This window comes from Hippocampus zosterae, chromosome 1, assembly GCF_025434085.1.
Source record: "Hippocampus zosterae strain Florida chromosome 1, ASM2543408v3, whole genome shotgun sequence".
Taxonomy (NCBI): domain Eukaryota; kingdom Metazoa; phylum Chordata; class Actinopteri; order Syngnathiformes; family Syngnathidae; genus Hippocampus; species Hippocampus zosterae.
The window spans coordinates 2,220,096-2,237,632 of NC_067451.1; the positions used below are offsets into that span (position 1 = coordinate 2,220,096).

At 45.0% G+C, this 17,537-nt stretch overlaps 1 protein-coding gene across 2 annotated transcripts in view; it reads right to left on the reverse strand.

Annotated features, from left to right (window-relative positions):
- efnb3b (ephrin-B3b) overlaps positions 1-17,537 on the reverse strand; it is a 71,672-nt gene that overhangs the window by 50,356 nt on the left and 3,779 nt on the right. The gene's annotated exons all lie outside the window — the stretch shown is intronic.

Consider the following 17,537-nt stretch of genomic DNA (forward strand, 5'->3'; position numbering starts at 1 on the left):
GGGCGGGGCCAAAGTGAGGGACATCATGGTCATTTTTTTGTTCCAAGAAGGCAATATTAATCAATTACAATGTATTATTGAAATAAAAAACTTTGACACTCAAGGCCACTTCATTAGGTCCACCAAACAAGCGCCAACCCCTTGGTGTTTGCATCCTAGCAGGGGGGCACAGCGCTAAATCCGCCATCCCACTTTCTCATGCTAGTCGGCATCTTGAAGCCATTTGGGCCTCAAAGCCTCGGCTGCCTTTACCCCCCCGATTTCAACCCCCCCCCCCCCCACTAACTCCCAAGCGCCTCTTCCCGTCCTGGGTTTGAAGGAAGTTTTAAGCGCTCAGGATGACAGCGGTGTAGCGGCAGTACCTGTTTAGCACATGCCGGACACACAGAGTGGAACTGTTTATCTACAGTAGTACAGATGACGCATCAGGGTATAGGCTCAACTTCATCTGCTTGGTCAAAACTAACTAACCCAACCTTGGTGTAAAAATGACCCAATCTGCTCAAAAATCCACATTGCAGTTGTGAATGTGCATTTGTCATAATCTGAGTTGTGTTCATGCGCTTCTCACCCATCTTTTTATGTGCGGACTCGATTCAGTCGTGCTGTTTGTCATTTAGAGAGAAAATATAAAAGCGAGCGAGTCATGAAAAAAAAAAATACCATCCACTCCTGTTGAGATATTGCGGCGTGCTATCGGTGTCGGATTGTGCGTCTGTGTGTGCGTGTGTGTGTGTGTGTGTGTGTGTGTGTGCGTGTGTGTGTCCGCGCAAAGGGCATTGTGTGGGAGTGTGCTCCAGCCACTTCTCACCCACTTTAGCTCCTCAAGAGCGATGTGAAAAAGTCACCCGTGCTAGTGAGTGATGGGGGCTCTGTCTAATTCCTGGAGCGCTCCCATGGAGGAGGCATCTTTCGGCCAATCCTAAACAATCCCTCCATCCCCCCCAGCGCACACCCACCCACCTGCAAGCCCCGTCTCTCTCTCACCCGCCACCCTTCATCCGCACCTCCCCTCCTGTGCGCCTTCATCCCCTCATCCTCAACGCCTCCCCCACAAAACCTCTCTGCCTCTGTTTGAAGCTGGCTGTTTGTCTCCAGGGCTGGATGATTGACAGCTGAGAGAGAGCCAGGCAGCTCTCTGGTGACAGATAAGGACTTTGGCTCTATTACTCATTGGTTACCCCCCCTTCCCCACCACCACCAACACACACACATACACACACACACACACACACACACCGGCGCGTATGTACACATACCATGAGTCCCGTACTGCGCCCCAGTTCGACAGGGAGTATACAAACCCTATTTGCATTAGGAAGGGCCGTGTAAAATAAATAAAGAATCGGATGAATCGAGGAATAAATAGACGGGCGGCTCGGCTGGGGAGGCGCGCGCAGATGCATGCGTGTTCATTCTCAACCTCTGGGCTGCCGAGCGGGGGAATGTTGCGAAAAGAAAGCCTCAGTTGAGCTTGCACATAAACACGCAGTCAAATATACATGAAAAAGATTCAGAGAGCCCAAATCATTACGGAGATGAAATATGAAAAAGGGCGTCGAAATAAACTCTTCGTCCTGCTTTTGTTTGCCGGGCTGTCCCACGAGGTTGTGTTGCCGTCCCGCTAACGTCTCCAGAGTAGGTTTTTTTTTTTTTTTTTTTTTTTACGTGGCAGGACGGCGTGCCGATCCGTTTTCAATTTGCCGATTGACAGCGGAGAGCGACAACGGGTGCCAGTGACGTAACATTGCGGAGGAGAGAAAAAGGACAGTGAGAATTGCCGCCGGGTTGCAGAATAATGGATGTATAAAATAAATTTTATTAAATTAAATTATTCATTCATTCATTCATTCATTCATTCATCTTCCTAACCGCTTGATCCTCACTAGGGTCGCGGGGGGTGCCGGAGCCCATCCCAGCCGTCTCCGGGCAGTAGGCGGGGCTCCACCCTGAATCGGTTGCCAGCCAATCGCAGGGCACACAGAGACGAACAACCATTCGTACTCACACTCACACCTAGGGACAATTTAGAGTGTTCAATCAGCCTGCTACGCATGTTTTTTTGGGGGGATGTGGGAGGAAACCGGAGCACCCGGAGAAAACCCACGCAGTCCCGGGGAGAACATGCAAACTCCACACAGGGAGGCCGGAGCTGGAATCGAACCCGGTACCTCTGCACTGTGAAGCCGACGTGCTAACCACTGGACTACCGGGCCGCCTAAATTAAATTATTAAATTAAAAATAGTATAAGACTGTCACACACATAATACCCGTCATATATAAAATTCAATTTAGCACTATGACAACACACTTCAAATAAAATCCTTTTTTTTCCTCACACAGCTGATCAAAATTGCTACACCATGTCGCCAACTACTGCCTCGTCGTTACTCGAAGTCTGTCGAAGTTGTTTAGTTTTTTGGCCTTAAATATCGGGGGCTGGTATCGGCAAGCCCCACGAGATACTTTAAAACAAAGGTGTCAAAGACAAGGCCCGGGGGCCAGATCCGGCCCGCCACATCGCTTTATGTGGTCCGCGAAAGCAAATGATGATCACTGCTAAAACCTGTACCGAAATCTTCAATTGTCACGTGTAATAAATAATGTTTGTTAGCCTTGTTCCATTTATCTCAAGAATAATTGAGCAACAACAAATAAATGGTTGACTCGAGGTATTTCAAAACTAGTCATCCATCCATTTGTTGTGTACAAGTAAGAATACCCCGAGAAACATTGATTCGGTTTCACTTTTGGAACGGCTTTCCGAGGGAAGATGGAATTCGAAAGTGTCCCGGGACAAAAAAAATGAGTTTGACACCCCTGCTTTAAAATGAAGCCGGTATCAGCTTGATGCCGATACCCGGTATCGGTGCTTGTCCATTTTTACACGTTTTGGACATGAATAGAATTGATGAAATCCCCCATCAATGCCTTAAACTCTCGAAGGTTTCATTCAAGTTCAAGTTATTAGTTTTAAGGAAAAACTGTTTAATGCAAACTCATGTTCTCCCCGGTCCTGCGTGGGTTTTCTCCGGGTGCTCCGGTTTCCTCCCACATTCCAAAAACATGCATGGCAGGCTGATTGGACGCTCTAAATTGTCCCTAGGTGTGAGTGTGAGCGTGGATGGTTGTTCGCTCTGCGATTAGCTGGCAATCGGTTCAGGGTGTCCCTCGCCTACTGCCCGGAGACAGCTGGGATAGGCTCCAGCACCACCCACGACCCGAGTGAGGATCAAGCGGCTCGGAAGATGAATGAATGAATGAATGTTTAATGCAAACTCTCTTCCACAGAAAAAAAAATCAATAAAAATGCTTGCGATGTTAAAAATGTCTCAGCTGACAAAGAACCAGCATAATCCTGGATATGAAACCTTGACTCCATATTTTTGTCATATGCTTTGACTGGGGCTTTCACTTTTTGCCCCGGGATCAGAATCCGAGAGACTTAACAAAAGTACCTAAGAGTTCATTTTGCCATGGTGCCGACCTGACACAGTGTCTCGGCTTGAACCTTGGTTAGCGGCCTCTCGCCGCTCATCCCCAGCATCGGGCGTGAGAGGTCACGGGTCTCGCTTGAGTCCCGATTGCCGTGTTGGCGGGGATCAAAAAGCAGATTAAAACTCACAAATGGGGGAATGGAGGCAAGGCGGTGGAGGTCAAGACCAGCGCCTCATCTGCCGCCCGATTGGCCGAGATGGCGTCATCTGTTGCTCGCGGCGCCAATGGTAGGCGGAGGCCCCCGACCGTGCTTGCAGTTGGCGACGTCGCAGCCGAGTTAGTATTCATAGTCGGCTAATTGCAGGTTAAGCCTGAGGCGCATTCCTCCGACTTTTGATTTTTTTTTTTTTAGTTGACGCGTCCGTCCTCCTCGTGCACTCTTATCACAGAGTTCAAAGTTCCCCGGGACGTGACACACTCCTTCATCCCCTTTGCCAACTCAATTGAAGACCAAAACTCAATAAGAGACAGAGGAGCATCACCTGGACCGCTAATGTACAAGATAATTCCTGAAAACGTGAAAAGACTGAGGACAATATCAAACTCAGTTGTGAAGAAAAAAATTAACTATTTCCCTGATTTTTGTGGGGCATGGCTAAAACGGTGCCGCGCGATGCACTTTGGAAAAACTTTCTGTCAGCGACGTGCAGTGAGCTAGCCAATCTTGCCGCCACTTTAAAATTAATTTTCCCTTTGGATAGTCGGCTAGCGTGGTGGCTTTAGAGCGCCTCGTTGTCAATCATGAGTGTGTGGCTGTCACGCTGAGAAAGACGGAAGAGTGAGGAGAGCGAATTTGTTTCTTTTTTTTTTTAAGTCCATTGTGACAGCACGTATGTGGATTGGGGCACTGTGGCGACATTCCCGCTTTAGAGCGCCTTGTTGTTTTACCATAGAAAAGCCAACCAGAGGTTTGAAGCAGAAATATTTTCTCGGATGAAACACTTAGTTGTGTCAGGCATAAGCGGGATGCCGGATGAAGCAGTCTCCATTTTTTCCAGGTTGTAGAAGTGGAATTTGATTGACAGATGACATCTGAGTAGGGCGGAGCTTCACACATTCGGCAGACACGCCCACAGGCTTCAAGAGAAGCGAAATGGCTTTTTATATACTCGGTGAATTGTTTTAATCAGTGAAATTTAGCAATCTTTGGGGTGTGTCAAATTTCCAAGGCATTTAATTTCTAATAAATTGACTCTGACGTTAGCTAGGCTGTAAATACAGCGCGTAAGAACATTAAACATAATGCAAATTTGCGACATTTGGTGTGTCTATTATTAGTAGTTCTCTATGTCCGATCTGGGAATTTGTAGGCGGGTTGTTTTATTTGCCCCGTGGGTTTAAGTAGAATCCTGTCGCTCTGGTTCACTTGACACGGAAGATCGGCATTAAGTGGAAGTCGAGCACTTGGACCCGTGTTGTGAATCAACCCAATAGACACAACAGAGTCACACAGTTCAGGTGCCGCTGGCCACTCAACATGGCTTTTGGATGAAAAGCAGAGGTTCATCCTCAATGGCATTTGGCGTTTTTTTAATCTCCCGTGAGGCCTCGAGGTTGAGTGAAAAATGTGCCTGGGGGCAAAACGGAGGCTAATTCACAACATGGAATTATACCATTTCCACGCGTGAAGCCTCTGAATAATTTAAGGCACACAATGGCTGAACATTATTCATTCAGTGCACACCTATATGACGGGAAGCGTCTGGACTGCGGTGCAAATTCGGCCACGGCCTTGCCAGACCTTTAGCGGTGCCTCACTAAACAAGCAAGCGGGTTTGCGCTGCGCTAAGTCAATTAGTTGAGCCCATTGAAATGAAGTGAAATGCCAGTAATCCGGTACAGCCATCCCAAAAGTGGAAATCACTAAATAACTTTTTTTAGGGGGTGGGGGGGCAGTACTTTTGCTCATCAATGACTTGGTTTGAGGAGGAATATTTGAAATGCAAAAAAAAAAGGATCTAATGTTTTGTATGTTATGTGAAAAAAAAAGATCTAAAAAGTATAAAATCAAAACTCAGCACTCTGTTGTGAAAACAATCAAAAAAAGTAGTATTGAGAATATGAATATTTTATATTTCAGTAATATACTTTCATGTTTAGAGGCCACTCCCCCAGGCTGACCTACGGCGTAACATACCGTGATCAAGTTTTCGGTTCTCCTTTTCCATTCCATCTTCCGAGCCGCTTGATCCTCACTAGGGTCGCGGGGGGTGCTGGAGCCCATCCCAGCCGTCTCCGGGCAGTAGGCGGGGGACACCCTGAATCGGTTGCCAGCCAATCGCAGGGCACACAGAGACGAACGACCATTCGCACTCACACCTCGGGACAATTTAGAGTGTTCAATCAGCCTGCCACGCATGTTTTCGGAATGTGGGAGGAAACCGGAGCACCCGGAGAAAACCCACGCAGGCCCGGGGAGAACATGCAAACTCCACACAGGGAGGCCGGAGCTGGAATCGAACCCGGTACCTCTGCACTGTGAAGCCGACGTGCTAACCACTGGACTACCGGGCCACCCCACTACAATACATCTTGATTGATATTGCTGGACTGTTTTCGGTTCTGTTGAGTGTCATTTTTTTCTCTAGGGCACAGGTATCAAACTCAAGGCCCGGGGGCCATATCTGGTCCGCCACATAATTTTATGTGGCCCGCGTAAGCAAATCAAGCAGGTCAACTTGATGCTTGCTAAAATCTGTACCAACATTTCCAATTGTCCGATGTAATAAATAATCATGTGATATCGCAAGCATTTCCTTGTCATGGTATTACAGTAACTTGAACAGCAGTTGAGCAAACTAATGTCCTTCACTTTTGATTTAAAATAGTGTTATCTATTAATTTTGTATTGTATATGCAATAAGGGATGATTAAACATTGATACGGTTTCACAGTCATTATGGTGACTACCATTTGGCCCCTGCGACAAAAATGAGAATCACACCCCTGCTCTCGAGTCCAGACACGGATATTTTCTTCCCGCTATTTTGTTGTTCAACATTTTACATACTCCGCTTTAACGCAGTTCCAGTCAGACTTGTGTGAAAAGTGTACTCAATCAGCTACGCGCTTAATTCCGACGACACGGCAAGTTTAGGTTAGCTTAGCATTTAGCATGGCATCTCTGTCCTTGCTCGTCAATCATCCGTCAGAACAAAACAATTCACAAGTGTATCTTATTTGTGTGCTAGTCCATCTTTGCGATGGGCACTTCGGCTTTTCGCTTTGCGTCTCAACATTTGTTCTCATTTTCCTGAATGTGATAGGGCGGAAGGAGGAGAAGATGGGAGGTGAAATAGGCGCAGTGACATTAACAAGATTGCTTGTTAAGGAAGGTGGAGAGTGTGGGGAGAATGGCGAGGGGCCGTAATTGGCTGTAGTTTTTTTTTTCTCAAAAAGGCGAGGAAAGAATAGACAGAATTGGGTTTCCTCGCCCGCCCGGTGTGTGAAAGTGTATGCGTGTGCAGACCAACCAGATGAAGGGTTAAAGGCCAGACACACCTTTCAATCAAGTTTGTACAATGTGCCGAGCCGTGCCCGGGTTGCCCCCCCCCCCCTCCCCCTTCCTCGCCCTCCACCTTCCAGGACAAAAGACACAGTGTGCAACACACATTTGCTGTTGCAGTGTCAGCAGGGCCGCGACGCAACCCAGTTTCACACGACCGGCACACACGCAAGCTCGCTTCACACCGGTGGTTCTCAAACTGGGCTCCCTTGGGGGTCCACGGAACAAAGCTCGCAATAAATCATGGCAATCATCAATAAAGAAAGAGCATACTTGCATATATAACAATAAACAAAGAAATGACTCGTTGAAAGGCGTAACTGACGAATACATGCTGCAGTATGGATTGCACAAAAATGAATGTCGGTGGCAGTGAGTTGAATGGATCCTTGGACCCCCAAAAAACTGAAAACCTCAAAGCTTCAAAGCTCACACACAAAGCCATATCTTGCGCCCGATGCCAGGAGCTCGTGTGCATAGGCGAAAAAGCGCTAAGCATTTCTTCGAGACGCGCCAACAAGACGAGTGTGTGTATGCATAAGTGTGTGTGTGTGTGTGTGTGTGTGTGTGTGTGCCGGTGTAAATCAGCGTAATCCCTCACCGCGGGACACTCTCCCTTCTTCCCATGCCAGATTGGAGGCAGGTTACAGGGCCAATTTCAACAGGGGAACACGCTGCCAAGCGCAAAGACGGCGTCATGGGCTGCCATGTGATGTCACGCCTGTGGGACACAGCGTGTGCCACGCGTCACTCTGACAAATTCAGAATAAATTTAATGTTTAAATTTAATTTAACGTGGGCTTCAAATGACTGTTCACCGCCAGCTATGAACGGATCTACAAATGGTGAACTTCATTTAATACATGCTTACACGCGAGAACAACAGCTAGCTAACAAGCTAACTAGCATGGCTAAAATCAGTTTGTTTCCACGTTGACGTTGCTTAAAAAAAAAAAACTAGGAAACAAAATTACAAAATGTAATTGGTTAGTTTCTATTTATGTTTACTAACGTATCTACGGCGCAAGTTCAGTGGAGTATGGGTGATATTTTTGTTCACGGTTATGAAACCACAAGAATCTGAATCTTAGCCAAAATACAATATATATAAAACATACTTTTGTCACAAAAAGATATATTTTGCCACGTCAATCACAAATTGTGCTGTCACAAATGTCGTCTGGTTTAGTGGACAACCAATTATATTTTTGGGGTACAGTAAAAGTTGGTTGTCAATTAAATACATATTTTCCGCACTATAAGGCACACCTAAAACCTGTCAGTGCCCCTTATAATCCGATGCGCCCTATATAGGGATCAATATTCAGATTTCTAGGGCGTAGTATTAGAAATGTTCTGTAAAGCGCTTTGTTACAGCTGCAGCGGTGGTGAAAGCGCTCTAGAAATAAAGCTGTATTGTATCGTATTCCCTTTAGTGTAGCTCCATCTAGTGGATGCATAATGCAACCTCAGCCAATATTGTTGCTTGTATTCTGTGCGCCTCATAATACGGTGTGCCTTATATATGAAAACGCTTTTTAAATCGTCCATTCCTGGTAGGTGCGCCTTATACTCCTAAGCGCCTTATAATGCGGAAAATATGGTAGGTGCTAAAAATCTCATTCTGATGTTTTTTGGCCAGGCTACAATTCCCAAACAGGTGAAATGCCAAAACGTGAATACGTATGAGTCTACTTCACATCACTGCTTTCATTACCTGAAAATAATGGCACTTGCATGAAATGAGCGGCTCATTTTGTACAGTTTCCCCCAGTAAATTCACAATAGCGCGGCCGACACACACAGAAGCTAAGCGCAGGTTTATTCCAGCCTGCGGGTCTGGAAGCAATGCTGGCGGATTAGCGGCGAGACCCGCAGAGAGGTGGACGGCGGGAGGTGGGAAGCGAGGCGATGGACAAAGATTAGGGAAAGACGGCGAGGCGCAGACGGAATTCGGAAAGACGGCTATGAAACGGTTAACCCCGCCCGCAGTTGATAGCACGGGATGGATTATCTACCCCTGTGCGCCCCTTCTCCAATCACTCCATTGTGTCCCACTATGGAAGTGAAGGAGCAGGGTGAGAGAACCCCCCCCCCCCCCCCCATTCCCCGTCTCTCTCTCTCAAAGTAAATTAATAATATGAAGTCTCCGGATCCCTCTCAGCTTGCCTTATCCTTTTATTCCCCACTTTGACGCTTTATCTCGGTATTCCCGGCTTCTATTATTCCCCGGGCTATATGCCGGCGTTATGGGAGTGGATGCCTGCCTGCATGTGTGCATTCAAAGAAAGCACGACAGGCTTTGAAAGGGAGGAGGAGGGAGTGAGGGCAGATGAGAGATGGACACAAGTGCGACAAAGAGACCGGTGAGCGGGATGGAGTTGGGGGGGGGGGGGGGGGGGCATCACCGGAGCCCCCGTGGGTGCATCTTTTGGACTCTTTCAAAGCCAAACCCCATTCCCAGCGGCCGTTCCTTGCCTTTAGAAGGTGCCTTGACTGAAAAGTGACGTCATTATATGCATTATACGCCTTTTAAATACACGATGACGTTTCCGTGTGACAAAGCGGTGATTCTCAACCACAGGAAAGCATCTTTTCCCAGCGCAATCGATGGGAATGGCATTAAACTATCAATAAATGACAGTGACAATTTGAGTTTCACTGAGTATCAAGAATATATGCCTGTGTGAATTGTTATATTGTCTGTCCAAGTGTTACTGCGAAGTTCGTGTTGTTTCAAAAGCTATACCTACCGCGACATCAATGCTAGGATCCTTAACCCGTCGATAGCATTTTGCATTGTGCGTTAGCATACAGCTAAGGGACTCGCGCAAGTTATGTGGTGTGATCAAATCCACAAGGCGTAATTCTATTTGTTTTGCGTTTAAAATTCAACTGGGAATGTCAACTAACAGCTCGAAACTGGTTCTTGTGAAATTCCCCACCTCCAACAGTTCGCATCTTGAAAAACTGGTACCCCGGCTCACTCGTAAATCGAGGTACCACTTAATGTGTATTAGTTTAAACAATGCTGGGAAAAGTTGTAGAGTGTGCGCTTCACCCGCCTTGACGACAGCAGAGCTCAACAAAAACTCAGCATCAACCCTCAAGGACAATTTGGAGCATGGATGAAAGCGGCAAGATTATAAACGGTATCGGTGCAGATTAACCCGTTGATGACCGGTCAAACTGGTCAGTTTGAGGCAAATGAGATGCAAGAAGGAAAAAAAAAAAAAACGCCCCAAAAAATAAACAATGAGCATGCTGGCGGGCTAACCGGTTCAGGTTAAACAAGCACTTCAGCACAAACAAGATGGCAAGATAGCCAGGAAAGGAGTAACGATCTCCTAACAGCATAGTTGATGCACGTGATATGCCCCCCCCCCCCCGCACCCCGCCAGGCACCAAAGCATCAGTTTTCCAAGCAGGAAATGCAATAAATAAATTTTAAAAAAGTCCGGGGGGGGGGGGGGGCAAATTAAGAAGAGGTGGAATGAAGGGGTGAAAAGGCAACAGGGGGAGGAGGGTGGGGGGTGGGGGGGTGTATGGACAGTCCAGTGATTCCTAATCCCCTTACAGACAGCTTTGTTGAGTGATTGACAGCCTAGCGCGCCACATTAGAGCACAGGACATGGCGGTTGGTGGGCGGGGGGGTCAAAGAGACCATTACTAGAGGGATTATCTCTCCCCTGGTTTCACAACCTCCCCTCTGGACACCCCTCGCCCCCCCCCCCCCCACCCTCACTCCACATCACCTCATCACTGCTTGATAGGGTCAAGTGGTCCCAGCCACTTTCTGTTGTTTTCACGCCCAACACTGCCTTTGTCTGCCTTGTTTTGCAAATAATGGCAGGAGTAATGACAGTGGGGGCGGGGGGGGGGGGGGGCAGGCATCTGTGCGTGGGTACCCAGTGTACACAAGCAGCCCACGCGGGCTCGTATCCAAGCCCTCACACCTACGCCTGACAAGCACTCAAACTGCCACTCCGAAAAGCTTGGCCCTTGTTTGATTGCCAGGCCACCGCGGCTGCAATCGTGTCTTCCCATCTTCCCATTGTGGGAAAAGTTCTGAAAAGTTCCTTTTTTTTTTTTTTGGTCTCACTTCACACAAATAATCGAAAGATATGGTTTGGAAGATCCAAATAAGAATCGGGCATGCTTGCAGCCCAGCGCAGCACATCAGTCTACTCCACACCAAAGAAGGAGACTTCTGATAACCCCGCCCACTCCGACCCCTTTGTAACCGCATTCTTCTGTGAGGCGGGAGGGGGAGAAAGGGGTGGAATAAAAGAAAGGGCCCAAGCGGAAAGGAAGAAAGATGGTCACCAAAGTGTGGCGGACCGGACCCTATGGGACATGACAGTGAGGACTTTGTAAGCGTTGATGCCTGGGATGCGTTACCAAGTCATGCGCTACTCGATAATGGCTACTCATTCGACTCATCTTAAGTGCACAATTACAACAGTTGACGCTTTACTTTGTGTCAAAATAGTTGGAATAATTCTCAGATGAGGAATAATGATCTACAGTGATGGGGGGTGATCGCAAACAATTTGCCACCAGGGTGCAGAAGTGAGTAACATGAGGCACAAATTCGGCCACGGTCTGCTCAATGTAAAAACGGCACAAACAGAAAAAAAAAAATTGCACAGTATGGAACAAAAATGTAATAAAGAGAAACGATTTTTCTCATGATGGGAGTGACGTCACGCGTACGCCGAGTCAAATCATTTTTCAGCACACTGGTGTGTCGCGTGTTCAGACCGAGGAAGGAAGTCGACACATTTGCATTTTTCGTCTGGAAGTACAGTCCCTATGTTGAGTTTGTGTCGAGATACGGGAGGTTAGCGTATCCTGTGCTGTCGACAAAGTGTTATCTAGCTTAAAAAAAATTTTTTTTTTTTTAAATCGACATCCAATTGTATGAAAAGTTTGTACATTCAAGCAGTTCCAACAGGCGTGAGGCAGAGCTGTGATGAAAGAAGGAGGTCCTTCCCTGATTTTTAAAATTTTTTATTATTTAAAATAAATCAAAAAAAGCCGTCTTCAATTCCTTTTTTTTAATAAAATAAAAATAAAGAGCTGTGATGAAAGCAGGAGGTCCTTCCCTGATTTTAAAAAAAAATATTATTTAAAATAAATCAAAAAAAGCCGTCTTCAATTCCTTTTTTTTAAAATAAAATAAAAATAAAAATAAAGAGCTGTGATGAAAGCAGGAGGTCCTTCCCTGATTTTTAAAATTGTATTATTTAAAATAAAATCAAAAAAAGCCGTCTTCAATTATTATTTTTTTTTAATAAAATAAAAATAAAAATAAAGAGCTGTGATGAAAGCAGGAGGTCCTTCCCTGATTTTTAAAATGTTATTATTTAAAATAAATCAAAAAAAGCCGTCTTCAATTCCTTTTTTTTAATAAAATAAAAATAAAAATAAAGAGCTGTGATGAAAGCAGGAGGTCCTTCCCTGATTTTTAAAAAAATTTATTATTTAAAATAAATCAAAAAAAGCCGTCTTCAATTATTATTTTTTTTAAATAAAATAAAAATAAAAATAAAGAGCTGTGATGAAAGCAGGAGGTCCTTCCCTGATTTGTAAAATTTTATTATTTAAAATAAAATTTTAAAAAGCCGTCTTCAATTCCTTTTTTTAAAATAAAATAAAAATAAAAATAAAGAGCTGTGATGAAAGCAGGAGGTCCTTCCCTGATTTGTAAAATTTTATTATTTAAAATAAAATTTTAAAAAGCCGTCTTCAATTCCTTTTTTTTTTAAATAAAATAAAAATAAAAGTAAAGAGCTGTGATGAAAGCAGGAGATCCTTCCCTGATTTTTAAAATTTTATTATTTAAAATAAAATCAAAAAAAGCCGTCTTCAATTATTATTTTTTTTAAATAAAATACAAATAAAAATAAAGAGCTGTGATGAAAGCAGGAGGTCCTTCCCTGATTTTTAAATTTTTATTATTTAAAATAAATCAAAAAAAGCTGTCTTCAAATCATTTCTTCTTAAAATAAAAACTTTCCAGACAAAAATGCTACTTTTGATGACAAAAGGCAAAACCGGCTGCCGTGTCTTTTGCTAGGCAATGTTGTTACTAGTGAAAGTAGCTCATAAAGTGACACACAATCTAACTCAATGACTTTTAAATTCAAACAGTTACTTTTACAGTCAAGTAATAAGTAATATAACCAACTTAACCTTTTCAAGTTTACACGTGGCGGCGCCTTGAAGCATTTAAAAGTAGCAGAAGTAGAAATGCCCTCGAGGGCACCAAACCTGCATGTTTTTGATGTCTTCCTGCTCCAACACACCTGACTCGAATAATCAGGCTTCTGCAGAGCTTTCTGATGAGCTGATCATTTGAATCGGGCGTGTTGGAGGAAGCGGACGCTTAAAAGATACAGGCTACGGATCCTCGGGGGGGGCCGTAGCTTGACATTGGTAAAGACGAGGATGTTATGTGAAGTCATCAAAGGGTTACGCAACAAAACAGGGGAGGAGGGAAGGGAGACATTGGATGATCTGTAAACTGCCATGTGATTTTGCTTTCCAGCCCCCGCCGCATAAAAACCTCCAAAATGTAATGTCGTATTTATGACACCAGTTCCCATTCAAGTTATATTTAGTACAGCAAATGGAGCGTGAGCTCTCCGAGGTCGCCGTGTTACAACGGCGGGTTAACGCCAAAGCCAGATGGGCCGCGCTCTTTTAAGCGCTAATTACAACTCTGCGCGCGCGCGCTCGCACGCAAGCGCAAGCGTTTGAGGAGAATGAACAAAGGCGGCGGAACTCCTGAAGGCGGAGAAGGGCTGTGAGGTAAACTGGCTGGTGAACACGTTGCCGTGGAGATGCTGCAATTAGCTAACGTTAAATTCGTACAGTCAAACGATTGTCAAGGCGCCGACTCGTTCGCTGCGGGACTGCTTTGTTTGTCTGAGAAGACTTTTCGCGTCGCATCGTGAGAAGACTTCATCGGTTCGTACACAACGTAACTTGGTTAGGACGGTCGAAGCCGAAGTAGTGGAAGCGCGACCGCGAACGACGTCATTCCAATACGATAACACAGGTCAACAAATTTCTGATGGAACAGGAAATTATCCTGAGGTGTGATTGGTTGTTTGTCTATGTGCGCTTTTCGATTGGCTGGCAGGCAGTTCAGGGTGTACCCCGCCTACTGCCCCAAGTCAGTTACGATAGGCTCCGGCACGACCCTCCTAAGGTGCGTCAGAAAATGCATGAAATTTCAGGCACGGCAAAATCGGAATTTTGTGCAACTCTTATATAGGTCAAACACAAACACAAAAAAAATTAAATATCAGGGGAAAAAAAAATCTGATCGCAAGAAATCAAATATTTGAAACAAACGATTCCTCATTCTCAGTCGCTGACACCCACGTCACTCTCCAGACCAGGACACACTTGTCAAAGCTCCACACACTCAAGTCACGGATGCTACAGTGAAAAATAAGCCAAGTCACACAAATAATGTATGCATGTTTTTGTGTTGGATGATGGAAATTACATTTTTATTCTATCTTATAATGCTAGTCCAAAATTCATTCATTCATTCATCTTCCTAACCGCTTGATCCTCACTAGGGTCGCGGGGGTGCTGGAGCCTATCCCAGCTGTCTCCGGGCAGTAGGCGGGGACACCCTGAATCGGTTGCCAGCCAATCGCAGGGCACACAGAGACGAACAACCATTCGCACTCACACTCACACCTAGGGACAATTTAGAGTGTTCAATCAGCCTGCCACGCATGTTTTTTGGAATGTGGGAGGAAACCGGAGCACCCGGAGAAAACCCACGCAGGCCCGGGGAGAACATGCAAACTCCACACAGGGAGGCCGGAGCCGGAATCCAACCCGGTACCTCTGCACTGTGAAGCCGACGTGCTAACCACTGGACTACCGGGCCGCCCTAGTCCAAAATAAAATAATGTTTTTTTAAAAGTCACAGATGGAAATAAACTTTTCTCTAATAATAATAATAATTTTTCTCTTGGACATCCGGTTGACATCAGACATTTACACTCTTTTCTCAGTTACTATGGCTTGGTACGAATAGAAGATATCAAAGTTTAAGCATGTGTGACGTAATGGTGAAAGGGTCCATTACAGACCGCGAACATAAATGATGGGTTGCCGTGGCAACAATTTCCCTTCCTGCTACAAGTCTGAGTACAAGACACGCGGGTTGACGCTTGAAACTTTTTCGTTGCCTTAACTTATTGTAGGAACTACAGAGTTGACAGTTCGCTGAGGGCTTCGTGCCGAGTTGATCAAAGTGCTGCTTCGGCCCCGAAAGTTCCTTTAAAAGCTAAGCGGATTTCACCCGGTTGGACCTCCTGCGGCTGAACGTGGCGGGAGGTGTCAGTGATGAGGGATGGCAAGTTTTACCCAGTCGCATGCGGGCAGGAAGCGGCTCGCTGCGGTTCTGACCCGAAGTCATTTTGTCTGGCTGCTCCATCTGAACCGAGCGCAACTGCCCGACCGCACTTCCTCTCCACTCGATCTTTCCTCCAGCTCACCAGTTCTGTCCCGTGTCTCCACAACACTTCCAAATATTACAGAAGCATTTAGCTTGTGGTTAAATTCAATGCCTTAAAAAAGAAAAAAAATGCTTCAAGCTATTTATTTCCACTTCCAGCAAAAATGTACTGTCAAGTTGTTGTGCATTTTCCTTAGTCTTCTTAGCTTAATGCTAACAAATAGTGGAAAACGCCATTGACATGCTAACAATTAGCATCGATAGTCGCAGTTTTAGAAGCCATGTATATTGGACCAACAACAATGGCATGACACAAGTAGGCAAATAATATAAATACCCACAGGCATATATTCTTTATCCCCCCCCAAAAAATGACCTCTATGCTCAATTAAATTTAATTTATACGGCACTCTTCTTCCATAAAATGCAACAGTAAGTGCTTGGCATGAATTTCAGCCACGCTCTTGCACATCACATCATTTAACCGAGTCACCTCAAGTAATAGAAGTGCTACTCATTCTTCATTTTTTGTGTCTGCATGACTATTATGCTGCCCCCGGTGGCCAGTGGGGGCACACCTGAAGGAGCAACACAATAAATTGGATTGCAGCATTAAATCATGATACACAAACGGTTTTACTTCTTTACCTTCTATTGAATTATGCTAAGATTCGACATTTTTGTCAAGCATATTATTATCAAGTGATATTTTTTTTTGTTACGCGTAAATACAATCACAAATAACTTCTGCCAGGAGGACTGGATGATCCTGCTTAGGTGTGAGCTGTGAACCCTGTGTGTGTGGAAGGGAGGACGGGGGGTGGTGGTGATGGTGGTGGGGCGGGGGGTGTCACAGTGTCCTGTCAAGCCATGAGCCAGTGAAGCTTTACTGGTCCCACTTCAGACATCATTTGCGCACAGACTGACGGCTTCATTAGGTACGCCTATCCTCTTGCAAACAATACAAAAACGAGACAAAGATAACAGTCGGTTTGGATTGAGGTCAGGCCTAAATATTAGGGACATCTCTCCGTATGAAGCAACGCTGAAACCACAAATATCAACGTTAGGAATATGCCAAACGACTTCTTAAAACAGATTTATTTTGAATGCAACCAATGACGTGCTGCAAGTGTTCCTAATGCCTCCTTTCACATGCGTTTCAATTTTATTTTCGCGACATTTTATGACACCTTTGCCACGCCGGCGACAAGATTTCCAGTAAAATCTCATTTTCTTTTTTTTTCCTGCCATTGCTGTTTGTAGTAGAAACACTTAGCCTAGTTAGCTTGTCTTTTATCCGGTGCCAATTAGCAGACGATTAATGAATTATTGAGGACGAGGAAGCAGGAGGGAGGGAGATTAAACGTAATGTCTCGAGGAGGGGGGTTGTTGGATTACAACACGCGTGAAGAGACCACCCCTTAAAAAAATAGCTCCCCTAGTATCCGTTTCAGACCTGGCATGATCCCATCACAGTCACTATTAGGCCCCAAAACAACAATAACCCCGAAAAAAAAACGTTTAAAAAAAACACATATTTATGATGCAAAAATGATTGACACGTCATCAGTCATGCGTTTTCTTTCTGAGTGGTTGTTTTGATATTAACGGTGGCCAATATGGCACTGTCTCGGGCACCTTACGGATGCCAGCCCAATAGGACCAGTACAAAATATCAGACATAAATTCAATGAAATCCACATTCTTGCTTTTTACTACAATTATCCGTTTTATCTACTTAAATCGATCAAGCCAATCTTACTGCACTGTCAACATTTTAAAGATGCTAAATATGAAAATCAGCATCATTGAAATTTATCAAATTATATCATCAGGTAAGGGGGGGAGGGGGGCTTCCAGTTCTGACAGGTCCAGCACGAGTTGATTCACTCAACAAGGCTAAAATCTCTCACACAGTTTCTCAGTAATTAACTGGTTTTGTTCTGCTTCAAAATTCCTTTGATTGAATACTGCGTGATCCAAATTGTGCAATCATATTCAACAATAAAAGAAGACTGGAAGAAAGGTGGTGGGGGGGG